The sequence below is a fragment of the Hippopotamus amphibius genome, chromosome 1, assembly GCF_030028045.1.
Source record: "Hippopotamus amphibius kiboko isolate mHipAmp2 chromosome 1, mHipAmp2.hap2, whole genome shotgun sequence".
NCBI classification, from domain to species: Eukaryota; Metazoa; Chordata; class Mammalia; order Artiodactyla; family Hippopotamidae; genus Hippopotamus; species Hippopotamus amphibius.
Window position 1 is genome coordinate 5,730,232 of NC_080186.1, and position 17,148 is coordinate 5,747,379.

Consider the following 17,148-nt stretch of genomic DNA (forward strand, 5'->3'; position numbering starts at 1 on the left):
CTGTAGTGTTAGAAGTCATGGTGGTGGTTCCCTATAGTGTGGATTGTGACTGGGGATGGGGAAGAGCAGCAAGAAAGGGGGGTCTGGGGTGCCGTAAGTTTCTATTTCCTGGTTTAATCCAAGTCCTGGCTCTATAGTGAGTTCGCCCTGTGAGAATTCATTGTCATATATATATTCTTAATGAATTTATTTTGTTTTTTTTTTTGGCTGTGTTGGGTCTTTGTTGCTGCACACAGGCTTTCTCCAATTGAGGCGAGGGGGGCTACTCTTCGTTGTGGTGCACAGGCTTCACAGTGCGGTGGCTTCTCTTGTTGTGGAGCACAGGCTCTAGGCACGTGGGCTTCAGTAGTTGTGGCTCGTGGGCTTTAGAACACAGGCTCAGTAGTTGTGGTGCAAGGGCTTAGTTGCTTGGTGGCATGTGGGATCTTCCCAGGGATTGAACCCATGTCCCCTGCATTGGCAGGTGGATTCTTAACCACTGCACCACCAGAGAAGCCCCATTGTCATATATATATATTTTTTTCTTTTTTTTTTATTGAGATACAGTTAACAGACAATAAACAGCATATATTTAGAATGTACAATTTGGTATCTCAATCTCCCAATTCATTCCCCCCCAACCCTCCCCTCTTTCCCCACTTGGTGTCCATATGTTTGTTCTCTACATCTGTGTCTCTATTTCTGCCTTGCAAACCGATTCATTTGTACCATTTTTCTATAGTCCACATATATGTGTTATACGATATTTGTTTTTCTCTTTCTGACTCATTTCACTGTGTATGACAGTCTCTAGGTCCATCCATGTCTCTACAGATGTCCCAGTTTCTCTGCTAACTTTGGGTTTTGTTTGCTCTTCTTTCTCTAGTTTCTTTAGGTGTAAGGTTAGATTGTTTATTTGGGATTTTTCTTGTTTCTTGAGGTAGGATTGTATCGCTATAAACTTCCCTCTTAGAACTGACTTTGCTGCATCCCATAGGTTTTGGATCATTGTGTTTTCATTGTTATTTGTCTCTAGGTATTTTTTGATTTCCTCTTTGATTTCTTCAGTGATCTCTTGGTTATTTAGTAGCGTCTTGTTTAGCCTCCATGTGTTTGTGTTTTTTACAGTTTGTTTCCAGTAATTGATTTCATTGTCATATATTTTTGATTTGTGTTCTCTTCTCTATGCATGTTCTCATTCAGTTAAAAGTTTAGTTTAAAAATGTCTATTCTTTAATCACTGGGTACAGTGTTTATGTATTCACTAAACCAAGCATGTTAACTGTGCTAGTTAAATCTTCCATGTCCTTACCTATTTCTTATATTCTCGATAGATGTGTGTTACTAAGAAAAGTGTGTTTAATGGTGGCCTTGCCAGTTTCTTCTCATATTTCTTTTTCTTTTTTATTTTTGGCCATACCGCATGGCTGGTGGGATCTTAGTTCCCCAACTAGGTATGAAACCCAGGCCCTTGGCAGTGAAATCACAGAGTCCTAACCACTGGACTGCCAGGGAATTCCCAGTTTCTTCTTGTAAATGTGTAAATATTTGCTTTATATACCTTGACAATATTATTAGATGCATGTAAGTTTAGAAACGTTATCTCCTCCTGATAAACTGAATTTTTTTAATCATTGTGTAGTAGTCTTCTTTATTGATTTTGCTTTAATATCTATTTTGTCTGATGTTTAATAAGCTAGTCCAGCTTCCTTTTGGCTACTACTTTCCAGTCTACCTGTTGCTATATTTTCAAATTTTTAGTATCCTTACATTTTGGAAGCACCTCTTGTGAACAGCATATAGAAGAATTATTTTGTAAAAATCTGGCCCAATAACATTTTCTTATTTTTGGCCACATCGCATGTGAACCCATCCCCTCTGCAGTGGCAGCTTGGAATCTTAACCACTGGATCACCAGGGAAGTCCCCAACAATGTTTTCTTTTAAACTAGCATTTTTCTTCTAACTCCCATGTTGCAGTTGAGAATTTAGTCGTCTAATTGTTGTTCCTTTGTAGGTGGTTCTTTTTTTCTCCTGCTTTGACTGCTTCTAAAACTTTTCCTTCCCTTTGTTGTTTTGCAGTCTCACTGCAAATCCATGATTTGTGAATTTATTTCTTCCCTCTCTCCCTCCCTCCCTTCCTTCCTCCCTTCCTTTTAGTCTGCTGTGATTTATTAGGATTTCTGAATTTGAGCCTTGGTATACTTCAACAGTTCTGGCAAATTCTCATTCATTATCTTTTCAAATATCACTTCTTCCTCATTCCCTTGTCTCTCCTTCCAGATAATGTAATTAACTTCCTTTTATTATATCTTTCATATCTTTTAACCTCTCTTTTTCCATCTTTTTGTCTTTTGGTACTGAACTCTGTGTAATTGCTTCAGATCCATCATTCAGCTCATTGACTTTTTTTTTATAAATTAATTAATTTATTTATTGGCTGCGTTGGGTCTTTGTTGCTGCACACGGGCTTTCTCTAGCTGCTGTGAGTGGGGGCTACTCTTCATTGTGGTGCGCAGGCTCCTCACTGCAGTGGCCTCTCCTGTCGTGGAGCATGGGCCCTAGGCGCGTGGGCTTCAGTAGTTGTGGCACGTGGGCTCAATAGTTGTGGCTCATGGGTTCAAGAGCACAGGCTCAATAGCTGTGGCGCATGGGCTTAGCTGCTCCACGGCATGTGGAATCTTCCCAGAGCAGGGCTTGAACCTGTGTCCCCTGCATTGGCAGGCGGATTCTCAACCACTGCGCCACCTAGGAAGTCCTCATTAACTCTTTTTTTTTTTTTTTTTTTTTATTGTGGCACATGGGCTTAGTTGCTCCAGGGGATGTGGGATCTTCCCGGAGCAGGGATCAAACCCATGTCCCCTGCATTGGCAGGCAGATCCTTAACCACTGCACCACCTATGAAGCCCACAATTTTTGTTTTTTATTTTTATTTTTTTTTTTTTTTTTATTTTTTGTGGCACATGGGCTTAGTTGCTCCGCGGCATGTGGGATCTTCCTGGTGCTGGGATCGAACCCGTGACCTCTGCATTGGCAGGCGGATTCTTAACCACTGCGCCACCTAGGAAGCCCCTCATTAACTCTTTAGCTCTGTCCAGTCTGGTGGCTATGTCCTTTGAATTATTAATTTTAATTGTTACATATTAATTTTATTTTAAAATGTTTTATTCTTTTTCAAATCTATTTGTTCTATGCACATGCTTATTTATTTAAACATACCAAACATAAGTGTTTTATGTTGTGTCTGATAATTCTGAAATTCAAAGTCTTTGCAGTTCTGTCTCTGCTGTCTGTGGTTCCTGTCACTTTCATTTATGGTGCTTTGTTTCCCTGTGTGTTTTGTAGTTTTTGTTTGGAAAGTGTTCATTTTCCTTTATTTTGTTTTTCATCCTGCAGGATGCTTTGAGGTTCAGACTGAGTTTGAGTTCTTTGCAGAGAGAGTTTACACTTGCTTCTGAAAGTCACCTGAGGGACCCTGTCATTCTAAGACCTGAGTGATTGTGTGTGTTATCAGTTTCAGAGTTCAGTGCAGGAAATAGAAATCACTCAGTGTATTTTAAGCAGAAAGGGGTTTAATACAGGGAATTAGGTGCTTATAAAATCACTAGGAAAACTGGGGGTGTGGTAATCAGGAAGCCTCCCCTGGAACTATTGCATTGAAGACCACATCACCGTAGTTTTGATTCAGGCATAAGGAAGCCAGGGTTAGGAGGCCACTGCTGCTGCAGCTGTTACCATAACAACCATGTGGACCCACAAAGCTGCTGATAAAACCCTGAAATGCTGTCTGGCCACCGCCAAGCTTTTACATTCATCTCCATGACCTTGGTTGCCAGCAGACAGTCTCTGCTTCAGTTCCAGCTACCAAATCTCATGCAGGTCCGTGCAGTTGGCAAAACCTAATTCATGTCTAGAATCTAGCTGCAAAAGAGCATCAGAAATTAAGATTTTACGTTCTAGCCCCTACAATACAGGAGTTGGAAAGTGTGCTGAGTCCATTGATCATGTCCTGCTCAGAGCTACCTGGTAGCTTCTCACCGCTTTGCAACTGCTCAGTCCTTGTTACCTTTTTGTCAGCCTTTGCCTGGTATATATTTTCCATCCCTGTATTTTGAACCTGTGTGAGACACTATTCACTGGCTATGGAACATTCATTTTGAAATCCCTTATCTCTTGTCTACCTTTACTAAATAAGCTGGGGTGACCTCCTCTCATGCCAGCTGACAACAGTTTTGATTACTGAAACACCAGCAGAAGTCTGTTGAGAGTTCTGGGAAGATTTTTGCTTTTCCCGAAAAAGGAAGCCGTGTGACCAGTGTTGCTTTTCTCCCCTTTCTGCCTTCAATGTGGATGTAATGCCTGAAGCCTTGGCAGCCATTCTGTGACCATGAAGAAAAGGCCAAGAGAATTACTGAAATACCACCCCTACACTGTTGAACCAATGCCAGCAGCCACGTACTTCCAGGCTTCTACAAGAAAAATAAACCCACTTTGTTAGCCACCATTAGTTGATGTTTCTGTTATTTGTATTCAAAGCAGTCCAACCAATATATAACCTTCTTTTTACATGTCTTCTGTGAATAACATATCAGTTTGTTTGTTAAGTTAATCTGAAAGTCTCTTTCTTTTTGTTACCCTTATCTTTTTAGTTGTTGTTTTTGTTGTTTGTTTTTTTTTAATTTATTTTATTGAAGTATAGTTGATTTGCAATGTCCTGTTAGGTGTATAGCACAATGATTCAGATATATATATAGAGAGATATATATCTATATATCTCTCTCTATATATATGTTCTTTTTCAGATTCTTTTCTCTTAAAGGTTATTACAGAATATTAAGTATAGTTTCCTGTGCTGTATAGTAGGTCCTTGTTGGCTATCTATTTTATATATAGTAGTGTGTTATATATATGTTAATCCTAACCTCCTAATTTACCCCTCCCCTGCTCTTCCCCTTTGGTAACCATAAGTTTGTTTTCTATGTCTGTGGGTCTATTTCTGTTTTGTAAATAAGTTCATTTCTATCTTTTTTTTTATTCCACATATAAGTGATAGCATATGATATTTGCTTTTCTCTGTCTGCCTTACTTCACTTAGTGTGATAATCTCTAGGTCCAGCCATGTTGCTTCAAATGGCATTATTTCATTGTTTTTTATGGCTGAGTAACATTCCATTGTGTGTGTGTGTGTATTTTTTTTTCAAATTATAGTTCTCTTTGGATATAGGCCCAGGAGTGGGATTGCTGGGTCATATGGTAAATCTATTGTTAGTTTTTTAAGGAATCTCCATACTGTTCTCCATAGTGGCTGCTATTTTACATTCCCACCACCAGTGCAAGAGGTTCCTTTTTCTCCACACTGTCTCCAGCATTTATTATTTGTAGACTTTTTGATGATGGCCATTCTGACCAGAGTAAGGTGATACGTCATTGTAGTTTTGATTTGCATTTCTCTAATAATTATCGATGTTGAACATTTTTTCATGTACCTGTTGGTCATCTGTATGTTTCTTTGGAGAAATGTCATTTAGGTCTTCTGCCCACTTCTGCCCATTTTTTGATTGGGTTGTTTTTCTTTTCTTTTCTTTTTCTTTTTTTTTTTTTTTTTTTTTTTGGTATTGAGCTGTATGGGCTGTTTGCATGTTTTGGAAGTTAATCCCTTGTGGGTTGCATCGTTTGCAAATATTTTCTCCCATTCTGTAGGTTTTTTGTTTGTTTATGATTTCCTTTGCTGTGCAAAAGCTTCTAAGTTTATTTAGGTCCCATTTGTCTATTTTTGCTTTTATTTCCTTTACTCTAGGAGATGGATCTAAAAGGATATTGCTGCAATTTATGTCAAAGAGTGTAAATGGGAATTTAATTCATTCCCCTTTTGTGATTACTGAAATGTTTTGACTTATTCTTGCTATCTTATTTTATGTTTGCTTTTTATCATAATTTTTCATGTTAAATTTCTCCTCCTTCTTACCATTTCTTGGATTGATCATTCTCTTAAAGCTTCATTTTCTTTTTCTTCAAGTGTTTTAGAAGCTGTACCTCCAATTTTGGCTATCCTACCTGAGACAATTTTCCATTCTTTTTTCTTTTTTGTGCTGTAGTTTGAATACCGTCTGCTTACCTGTTTTTATCTTCACATTATGATCCTTTCTTTTGCAGTATCCAATCTATCAATCTCCTAAATTTTTTTTCAGATATAGCATTTTTCAGGTCTAAGATTTATATTTTGTTCTATTTAGTGTTTTTATATCATTCCTAAAAAATCATCCCTACATCTTTACCCATTATATCCATCTTTTCCTGTCAAATTTTTAACATATTTATAATAATTATTTTTGAGTCTTCGCTAATTCTAGCATCTGGCTTATCTGTGAGTCTGATCCTATTGACTGCTTTTTTTCTCTTGATTATAGGATGCACTCTGCTGCTTCTTTGTGTGTCTCGTAAATTCTGATCATATGCTGAACATTATGGGTGATACACTGTAATGCAGTGGTTTCTGTCATCTTCCTCTGAAAAGTGATGAACTTTGTTCTAGAAGGCAGTTAAATTACTGGCAGATAACCTTGATTCTGTGGCAGCTTATTTCTAGGCTTTGTTAGGGTAGGTTTATTTCAGTTTTGCCCTCAGTCTGGGATGTGGGCCTCACTTCTAAAACATGGCCCTTCTGGGATTTTAGTAGTAAGCCCCAGGGACTTACCTTGAACTTGGGTGGATTTGAATTCCACAGTCTGTGTCTGCAGTTGAGCAGCTGCTGAAATCTCTGCTTAGTCCTTTGCCCCTCCAGTTGTCACTTTCAGCCGGGCTCCTTGGAGGCGTGACCTGTACGTGCACAGTTTGGGAGACAGCCAAGGATTGAAGGGGTGTCTGTGCACAGATTTGGAAGCTTCCTCCTTTCAGGATCTGCCCTCCCTCAGTTCCCAGCTACTCTGGCAGCCCTGAAATCCAACTCTGTCTTTTCAGGCCTGTAAGACGGCCACTTTCTGTTTGCACTCTGTTTCTTGTGTGCGGAGAGAATTAAGGAACACTCTCAGGGAAAGCTGGCTACGCGTGGATGACCCCTAGATTCCTTCCTTCTAGGGCACTGTACCTTCACATAGTTGTTTTTTATATTTTTCCCGAGTTTTTAATTGTCATAAGCAGAATGAGTTAATCTGATACAAGCTTCTGTGCTATTACCTGAGGTGGAACTTATCCTCTAGATTTTTTTTTCTTTTTTTTTTGAGACTGGAGCAGCACAAGATTTATTCAGTGGGCACAGAATGGAGAAGTGGGAACCTACTTCAGAAATCAACTTCTCCTATCCTCTAGATTTTTTTTTTTAATTCCCATGCCACTCTCTATATTTTACAACTCATTTTTAATGGTTTCCTAGGGACCCTGACTCTTCTTATTTATTTATTTATTTATTTACTTACTTATTTAGGTGCCACCAGGTCTTAGTTGTGGCACACAGGATCTTTGTTTTGGCACGTGAGATCTTTTAGTTGCAGCACGTAAACTCAGTTGTGGCATACATGCCGGATCTAGTTCCCCGACCAGGGATCGAACCCGGGGCCCCCTGCACTGAAAGCGTGGAGTCGTGCCCACTGGACCACCAGGGGAGTCCCTCCTCTAGATTTCTCATGTGCACTAATAGTATTCAATAATATCCAGAATTAGTCAATTCTGTCCTCTCCTCCAAAAAAGACAAACACCTGAGTCTGTTTTCCCTTCCCTCCTCATTCTCCTTCTCTTGAATTAGGGATCTTTGTTCTCTATTATTATTCATTTTTTAGCTATGCATGAGCGTGCATAAAAATTATTTAAACTTCACTATAAGCTGTAATGGCTTCCCTGTTTGCCACTGCCCATTGGATACCACAGCTTCCTCCTGGGATTCTTTCTGTCTTGCTGTGTTGCAATCCTTGAGAAATTCCTTTAGAGAGCAAATCTGAGAGTGACACACTTCCTAAGGTTTCTGTGCCCCAAATATGTCATCGTGACCTTTCACCTGAATGCTAATTTGGCTGAGTACAGGACTCTGGGTTCAAAGTCATTGTTTCTTAGAACCTTGATGATATTGCTGCATTTTCTTCCAGCATCCTGTGTCGCTGAGGCTCATATAATTCTTACTTCTTCGTAGGTAACGTTCTGCTTATTTTCCTTTGGAAAGGGTTGTTTTGTTCTGTTCTGTTTTGTTTTCATTTCCCTTGGTATTCTGAAGTTTTGGGAAATGTGTGTGGATGTGTCTTATTTCCAAGTAAAACATTTGTCACTTGAGGGCCCTTTCCGCATGAAAACCTGTCATCTTTCTTCAGATCTGGGAAATTTTCTTCTATTTTCTTATTTATTTTTTAAAATTTTTATTTATTTTTGGCTGTGTTGGGTCTTCGTTGCTGCATGCAGGCTTTCTCTAGTTGTGGCGAGCGGGGGCTACACTTCGTTGCAGTGCACGGGCTTCTCATTTCATTGGCTTCTCTTGTTGTGGAGCACAGGCTCTAGGTGCGCGGGCTTCAGTAGTTGTGGCACACGGGCTTAGTTGCTCCACGGCATGTGGGATCTTCCCGGACCAGGGATCGAACCCCTGTCCCCTGCACAGGCAGCTGGATTCTTAACCACTGCACCACCAGGGAAGTCCCTTCTATTGTGTTTTAATTATTTCTTTCATGCCACTCTCTGTTCCTGTCTCCTCAGATTCTAAATGCCTCTTTACTTTTCTTCACATTTTCTGTTCCTTGGGTTTTTTCCATAATACCTTGTTTTTGTGTCATGTAATATTGTGTCTAATCTCTGAGGATTATTTTCACATGTTTGCTTTGTGAAATCTTTGCATGGGTGCTGGTCGCTGTTTATAGACTTTTGTTCTCTTCTTGACATTAATTTGTTTTCAGATATTTGGTGATTTTTAATTTTATGCTGATATTTGTGTTTGAAACCCCCATTCTGCTGTCTGTGGATCCAGGCTCTGATCACATGTGCTTGGAAGAGGAAGGGTCCATGCTTCTGGACGGGGTGTGCTGTGGGGATGGGTCCTCTCCATAGGGAAGGGCTTTCCATCCCACGTGGAGATTTCCTGCCCCCTGGGGCCTTGCCTGTCTCTCGGACACTAATACTCTAGCCTGGAAGCAGACACTCAATGGCACGGTTCAGCACAGGGGAGGGGGCGGGGCCTCTGGCCAGCAGATACTCTGAAAGTAGTTCCCCAGATAATCACCCTGACTACTGCCCCAGGGCTGCTTCCTGTTCTGTTTCCATAAACAGAACTTTCTCAGAACTCTTGGAACTGCTTTCACAGAAGTCATTGCCTGTGAATATTTTAACCTTCCTTTTCCTTTGATGCTATTTCTCCACCGGACCACACCTATCTGCTCTGTATGTTTCATGAATTCCTGAAACAGTCCAGTACAACGATAGACATTTTTGGTTTGTACTTATAGATGTATCCTTTTTTTTTTTTTCCTTATTCTTCTTGTCTGCACCACACAGCTTGCAGGATCTTGGTTTCCCAACCAGGGACTGAACCCTGGGCCAATAGCAGTGAAAGCGTGGAGTCCTAACCACTGGACTGCCAGGGAATCCCTAGATTTATTCTTAATTTTAGGAGATCTCAGGAGGTCTAAGCAGGGAGGCAGGAGGCCCACGTGCGTTGGGCCATGGATGGACTCCCCACAACTCTAGTCACGTCCCTGGTTATGAGCCACAAACTAGGGGCTCTGCACCACTCCAGAAAATACAGCGTAGCTTGTCCTGGCTGTGGTTCATACTTTAATGAGGACTTCCCTGGTGGCACAGTGGTTAAGAATCCTCCTGCCAATGCAGGGGACACAGGTTTGATCCCTGGTCCAGGAAGATCCCACATGTTGAGGAGCAAGTAAGCCCGCATGCCACAACTACTGAGCTTGTGCTCTAGAGCCCATGAGCCACAACTACTGAAGCTCATGCACCTAGAGCCCGTGCTCCGCAACAAGAAAAGCCACTGCAATGAGAAGCCTATGCACCGCGATGAAGAGTATTCCCCACTCACTGCAACTAGAGAAAGCCCAAGCGCAGCAACAAAGACCAACACAGCCAAAAATAAGTAAATAAATAAAAAATAAATAACAATTAAAAACAACAACAATAAACTTTAAGGAAAAAGACCTGCCAACATCAGGACTTGTAACCGGAAGAGGAGTTGAAATCCTCAAAATTAGGCTATAAAATTTTAGAAGGAAACTTTCCCACCTAGAACCAGTTACCAGGTAATAAATAATTCCAGGAAAATATAAATGGGCCTCTAAGTCAGTCAGAGCTTGTGTCCGTACACACTGATGTATAAATAATACAGCAAAGTTTTATGTGCAACTCAGGGTGTGGCATTTGTGTATGATTCACAAAGAATAATATGAGTTGTATAGCTGGAAATGGGCATTTGGGTGGGGATTAAGCAAGGCCAGAATTATAATGCACGCCGGGTGGGATGGTAACACCTCTTTTTGCCTATAAGGCTGTTCAGAGAAAACTTTGTGTCCAGAATCCTGTCCTTTTAGGATTACTGAATACATGGAATCATTAAGAATACGCTTTAAGAGGAAAAAAAAAAAGACATGAATAGATGTCTGTAAACGGATACTTCAGGTTTTAGAGGAAAACATTTAAAATGAGGATTTCAGGTGTACAGAAAAGTGAATCAGTTATACATATATCCGCTCTGTTTTAGATTCTTTTCCCATATAGGTCATTACAGAGTATTGAGTCGAATTCCCTGTGCTATACAGTAGGTTCTTATTAGTTATTTATTTTATATATAGTCGTGTGTATGTGTCAATCCCAATCTTCCAATTTATCCCTCCCATCCTTGCTCACCAGTAACCTTAAGTTTATTTTCTACATCTGTAACTCTGTTTCTGTTTTGTAGATAAGTTCATTTGTAGCCTTTTTTAAAAAAATTAATGTATTCCTTGGCTGTGTTGGGTCTTCGTTGCTGCATGGGCTTTCTCTAGTTGCAGTGAGCAGGGGCTACTCTTTGTTGCGGTGCACAGGCTTCTCATTGCGGTGGTTTCTCTTGTGGAGCACAGGCTAGGCACGTAGGCTTCAGTAGTTGTGGCTCATGGGCTTAGTTGCTCCGTGGCATGTGGGATCTTCCTGGACCAGGGCTTGAACCCGTGTCCCCTGCATTGGCAGGTGGATTCTTAACCACTGTGCCACCAGGGAAGTCTCATTTGTAGCCTTTTTTTAAATTCCACATATAAGTGATATCATATAATATTTGTCTTTCTCTGTCTGACTTACTTCTCTCAGTATGACAATCCCTAGGTCCATCCATGTTGCTGCAAATGGCATTATTTTGTGCTTTTTTATGGCTGAGTAACATTCCATTGTATATGGGTACCATATCTAAATCAACTATACCCCAATAAACTTTAATATCACTAATTTATTTAATAAAAATTAAATTTAAAAAAATGATTTCAGTTTGGTAAATAAATTTCTTTATAAGATCCTTATCAATGACCAGATAAGTGCCAATCTGTTCATTACCATTAAAGTGTGTGAGGGCTTCCTTGGTGGTCCAGTGGTTGAGACTTCACCTTCCAGTGCAGGGGGTGTGGGTTTGATCCCTAGTTGGGGAGCTGGGATCTCACATGCCTTGTGGCCAAAAAACCAAAACATAAAACAGAAGTAATATTGTAACAGATTCAATGAGGACTTTAAAAATGGTCCACATCAAAAATAAATCTTAAAAAAAAATTAAAAATACAGTGTGTGGATTCTTACAAAAGGAACAATTGCGCTGACTCAGCATCCAGGGAGCTTGGAAGGGGAAAAAAAAAACCGTAGCTTTGAAAACAAAAACAAATACAGATTTCTGGCTGCTGTCCCCAAAACCCTCCCACACAGCTGACAGATGACAGGGTCAGCCCCTGTTGTGTTACCTGCTCCCACGATGCAGTTTTCTTTCCTCAAGAAGCCGCTGACAGGCATGTGCCAGTCGAGATTTTGGTCCCAGTGACAGTGACTTTCTCTTGTAGCTCTGTACAAGAGTCTTTTCTTTTTTCTTTCTTTTTGGCAGCGCCATGCTGCATGTGGGGTCCTAGTTCCCTGACCAGGGATCGAACCTGCGCTGCACCCCCCCCACCCCCCCCCCCACCCCCACCCCAGCAGTAGAAGTGCAGAGTCCTAACCACTGGATCACCCCGGAAGTCCCAAGTGTCTTTTTTTTTTTAAAGGTTTAATTTTATTTTTTTTTAATTTTTATTTTATTTTGTTTGTTTGTTTGTTTATTTTTTATTGGCTGCACTGGGTCTTTGTTGCTGCCCGCAGCCTTTCTGTAGTTGTGGAGAGCGGGGGCTACCCTTCTTTGCAGTGCGCCAGCTTCTCATTGAGCTGACTTCTCTTGTTGCAGAACTCGGGCTTTAGGTACTCGGGCTTCAGTGGTTGCGGTGTGTGGGCTCAGTAGTTGTGGCTCGAGGGCTCTAGAGCGCAGGCTCAGTAGATATGGCGCGTAAGCTTAGTTGCTCCGAGGCATGTGGGATCTCCCCGAGCCAGGGATCAAAGCCGTGTCCCCTGCATTGGCAGGTGGATTCTTAACCACTGCACCACCAGGGAAGCCCCCAAGTGTCTTTTCTTTTGAACCAGGTCACTTGGTTGTAAGGCAGATGCTGACGGCTTCACACGAGATTTCTGTGTGTCCAGCACAGCCCCTGGTAAATGGCAAGTTTCTGATGACCAGTGGTTGTTAAGATGGTCAAAGAAATGCAGGAACAGCTTCCATCAGTCAAAGTGGCATCCCACGAGCCACCTCACAGGCCCAAGCTACTTTGTGTGGAGGAAAACACAGCCGCTTGGGGACCCGACGTGATTCTTTTCTGCACTGACTCTACTGCAATGCCCAGCAGTTTTCTGCTGTGCCAAGTTAGGGAGCAGAGGGAAAGTTGAGCTGGAAAGACCAAAAAGGTAGAGCTTGGAACCTTGATGGGAGGATAAAATTGTGGCAGTGCCTGGAGAAGAGCTGCCTGCTAAATGATCTCTTGTTGTCTTTGGAAGGCAGTGGTGGTAATTCGGATTGAAATGACGCACGGGGCTGCGCGGGCAGTGAGAACTGTGCCCGCACTATCTTCACAGTTCTGGGATCATGTGAGCCGGGCCACCTGGGCTCCCGCGAGCCCCAGACGTGTAATTAGAGGCTCCGGGGCCAGGATGATGTGTAGACAAGTCTTATCATGCGTCTGGGCTTCTGTGGGTGCCCTCAGCCGGGCTCCCAGGCCGACCTGAACCCCAGCATCTGGCCCCGGCTTCTGTTTAGCCAAGAACTGTGATCGGTTACTAGACAGAAAACTGTGTACAGGACACTAGTGCCTGCAAGAACCCCAGTGCAGCCGGGAAGCTGGCACAGGCCGAATACAGCTTCCTGTGCGCTGAGCCCAGGGCTGCTCAGGACTCAGGCCAGACAGACAGACTCATCCCGCCTTACACAAGAGGGGAGTGTACAGAAGTCACGCAGTCCTGGGGGAGGCGCTGGGCTAATCCCTCATGACTGTGAAATGAAGAAACACGCAAGAAGCATGTGATTAAGATGTTTCTTTGACATGGATCCAAAGTTATTTCCAAGGAATGAAGGTGCTGCCTTTCTCCATCAGAGCACAAAGTCAAGATGACAAGTACTCATGCATTCCCAAGGACTGGTCTCTTGCTTATAACCAGCTGGTTCCCCCTGCTCCTCGCCCTTTTGGAGGGAAGAGCAGATTTACATGCCATCATGGTTGCTGTTTTAGAGAACTTGCAACAGGTGGGCTTGCTTGGGGTTCCTGGCCATTTTATGGGATCACAGGGTGAAGGATGCCCATGTGTATGCCCTATGGCCTGCCAGTAGCTCTCTTTCTAGGCAGGGAAACCTTCTCGACCATCCCCAACCCCCTCTCCATCCCAAACCCCACCTGCGGCCCTGACAGGTGGCCATGGACCTGAGGAACAAAGGGCCGTCAAGGGCTGCTCTGATGTGAAAGCATTTCCTTAGGTGCAGGAAAACATACACACTATACCTACGTTTGCCACTGAATTCCGGCTTTCAGATCACGTGAAAGCCAAGGTGAGCTTGTTTAAACATGCTCTAGTAACAGATCTGGGCGGGCTTAGGCAGAAGTATCTTAAAGTCTGATACATTCAAGTGAAAAGCAAGCATGAAAATTCACACCCGCAGACTGCATTAGACATGCTTGAGTTACATTACTTCACTTAGTAAAAGGAGAGGTTAGCCAACTTCAGATGCACTTGAACGTTCTACCCTATCCTCTCCTCTACTTTCCCCAAATCAACCCCCAAAACGTCTCTTAAAAGGTGTCTGATTTGAATGTGGAGAGGAAAAGAGTCAGAACATTTGTCAAATGGTCTAGTCTGCAAAGCAAACAAGTCTCTGAGTGTATTTTAGTTTGACCCAAGCTTATATTCTTTTTTCTTTTTTTTTAAATATTAATTTATTTATTTAGTTGTACCAGGCCTTAGTTGCAGCAGGCAGCCTCCTTAGTTGTGGCATGTGAACTCTTAGTTGCAGCATGCATGTGGCATCTAGTTCCCCGACCGGGGATCAAACCTGGGCCCCCTGCATTGGGAGCTCAGAGTCTTACCCACTGCGCCACCAGGGAAGTCCCCAAGCTTATTTTGTTAAGATCACGAATCCGTACTCCCCCGAAGTCTTAGTACTGGATTAGAAATTCACAGTTTGCCTCCTGGTTTGTTACATATATCAGATTCAAAGGTATGGAACCTTAACCTGTCTATCTGAAGGCCTTTAAAGGAAAAAATCATTCCCGAACCCTCCAAGTTTGAAGTAATACCTATACTAGCGCTAATGCAAACTAATCTTGCGGAAAATCTTATCAAACCAAAATCAACATGAGTCAGTTTTACATTCTCAATTGCCATAATGTAGAAATGGCAGTATATTTGTAAAGCTTTTTTAGCTTTTCACAAAATACCTAACAGAATGCTAAAATGAATTTCTAAGTTAATTTTAAAAAGTAGGACCTAAGTCCATTTTGATAGTAACTATTGCTAAATAAAATACTGTGTATATATATGAGTGTTGTGGCAATGTGAATTTCCTGGTTTTGATAATGGACTGTGATTATACATTAGCATTGGGGAAATGTGGGTAATGGGTACAGGGGACCTCTCTGTACTGTTTTTGAAACTTTTGAATCTATAATTAATCTCAAAATGAGAAGCAAAAAAAGAAAAAGAAAAAGCTACGTATAAAATAACCATGCTAGGAGCTCATTTTTAAGAAAAAGTCTCCTTATACCCTAAAATAGTAAATTATGTGATGAAATTAAGAACTGAAATAGAGAGACTTCCCTGGTGGTCCAGTGATTAAGACTCCCTGCTTCCACTGCAGGGGACACGGGTTCGATCCCTGGTTGGGGAACTAAGATCCTGCAAGGCGCATGCAGTGTGGCCAAAAAATTAAAAAAGAGGAAAAAAAAAAAAAACTCAGAGAATAGCTTAATATATATTTTGATTCTTGAACCAGTAGGCAGATGTAGTTCTCTTTTCTCTATGAATTGTGCTAGAAAAAATCTATGCCTCTCTTGTTTTGACTAGGGCCCCTAGCATTGAAGAAACATCCTCTTAAAGATCTTTTCATAACATAGTTAAGACATCCCTTAAGCCCTACAGAGAAATAAGCAACATGTAAACAAGATTAAACTTCCATTAGAATGTGGAATTTAGTAAGGTCGGCAATGCACACTTGATTACTGCAGCCTAGAGAGACTTGGAATTTAATATTATCCAGATTTTGGGTTGACTTACAAAGGAGTCCTCTTGAACTTAGCTTCTGCTTTCTACCATGAAACAGTCCCTAATAATGAATTCCTTCTGTTTGCTTAGGGCTGGGCCCTGCTCTGCCGTGGTCTCCCATTGATGAGGAAGGGAAGCTCGGGGACTCCTTCCTGGAGGATGTGGGAGGTTGAGATGAGCCTCCACTTCCTGACTTTAGGCCACAGCTTTGTTACTGGTTAAGACCTGTCTTTAAGAGAGGACTCAACAGTGCATTCAGTGGCAGCTAATAGCCGGCTGTCTCCTCCTGGTAACGGTCTTATCAACACCAAGAGAGCAGGCCCAGGGCTGCCTCAGGCCAGGGGAGCACTTGGAATTCCATCTGCTTTGTGTGCTGGCCGGGGAACAAGTTGGCAAATGGTGCTGTGGAGAGCGTTCTGGTCGCTAGCGGCACTGTCCGGGGAGAAACTGGAAAAGATAATAGTCTCGCAAAGTCAAGGAACAGCATGAAGGTGAGAAGGAAGCATATATGCAATGAATGAAAGATGGTCTTGATCGCAGTACAAAGAAAAGGCAGTGCAGAGGGAGAAAAGCATCAAACAGGAGCTGCAGGGGGCGTGGTATCAGTGCCATGCCCAGGAGCCCCCGCAGCTGGGGACACGCAAGGTGGCCCCGGCCACACACCTGGGTCTGCCTCCCACCTGAGGTTCCCCAACCTGCTGCGTCTACCTCCAAGTGTCTGCAAAGCCAGTTTTTCTCCATCTCCACCGTCCGACACTCAGATCTCAGTTCAGGCAGCCTCTGTCCTGAAGTCTCCCCGTTTCCAATCGGTTCTCCATACAACAGCCACTGGTCTTTTTAAAACACATCCCGTCCATCCATCCCCTGCTTAGACCTTAGAGTGGCATCTACTACCCTTTCCCCTTGTCCATCTCACTGGGTAACTTCCGGCCTCTGGAAAACACCCAGCTTTCCTCCAGCCTTGGGGGCTCTGCTGCCCCTCCCAGTTCACTCTGCCTCCTTTGGCTCAGATTCCAGCCCTTCAGATCTTATCAGCTCTGAGAGGTGGGGGCCCCTTTGTCATTCTCTCACCAGCACTGTTCATTCCTTTATCACAAATGGTCATTATGTGCTGTTTCAAATTCCGTAAGGGCCTGGGTGTGTTTCCCGAGGATCTAGCACGTGGTAGTTATTCAACAAATGTCTGTTGAATGAACTCAGACCCATTTCTTCATCTGTCAAATGCCAGAGATCACACCCAGCTTTTGGGGAGAGGATGAGCAGTAGAGAATCACAAAATCCACTGACGGAGGGGCCTCACTGTGCACCAGGTACTGCTTTATACGCTGATGTCACAGATAATTCCCTATCGCAGATGTCATACCCCCCCCCCCCAGTTTTACCAATGAGAAAACTGAGGTACAGAGATTTTGAAGAA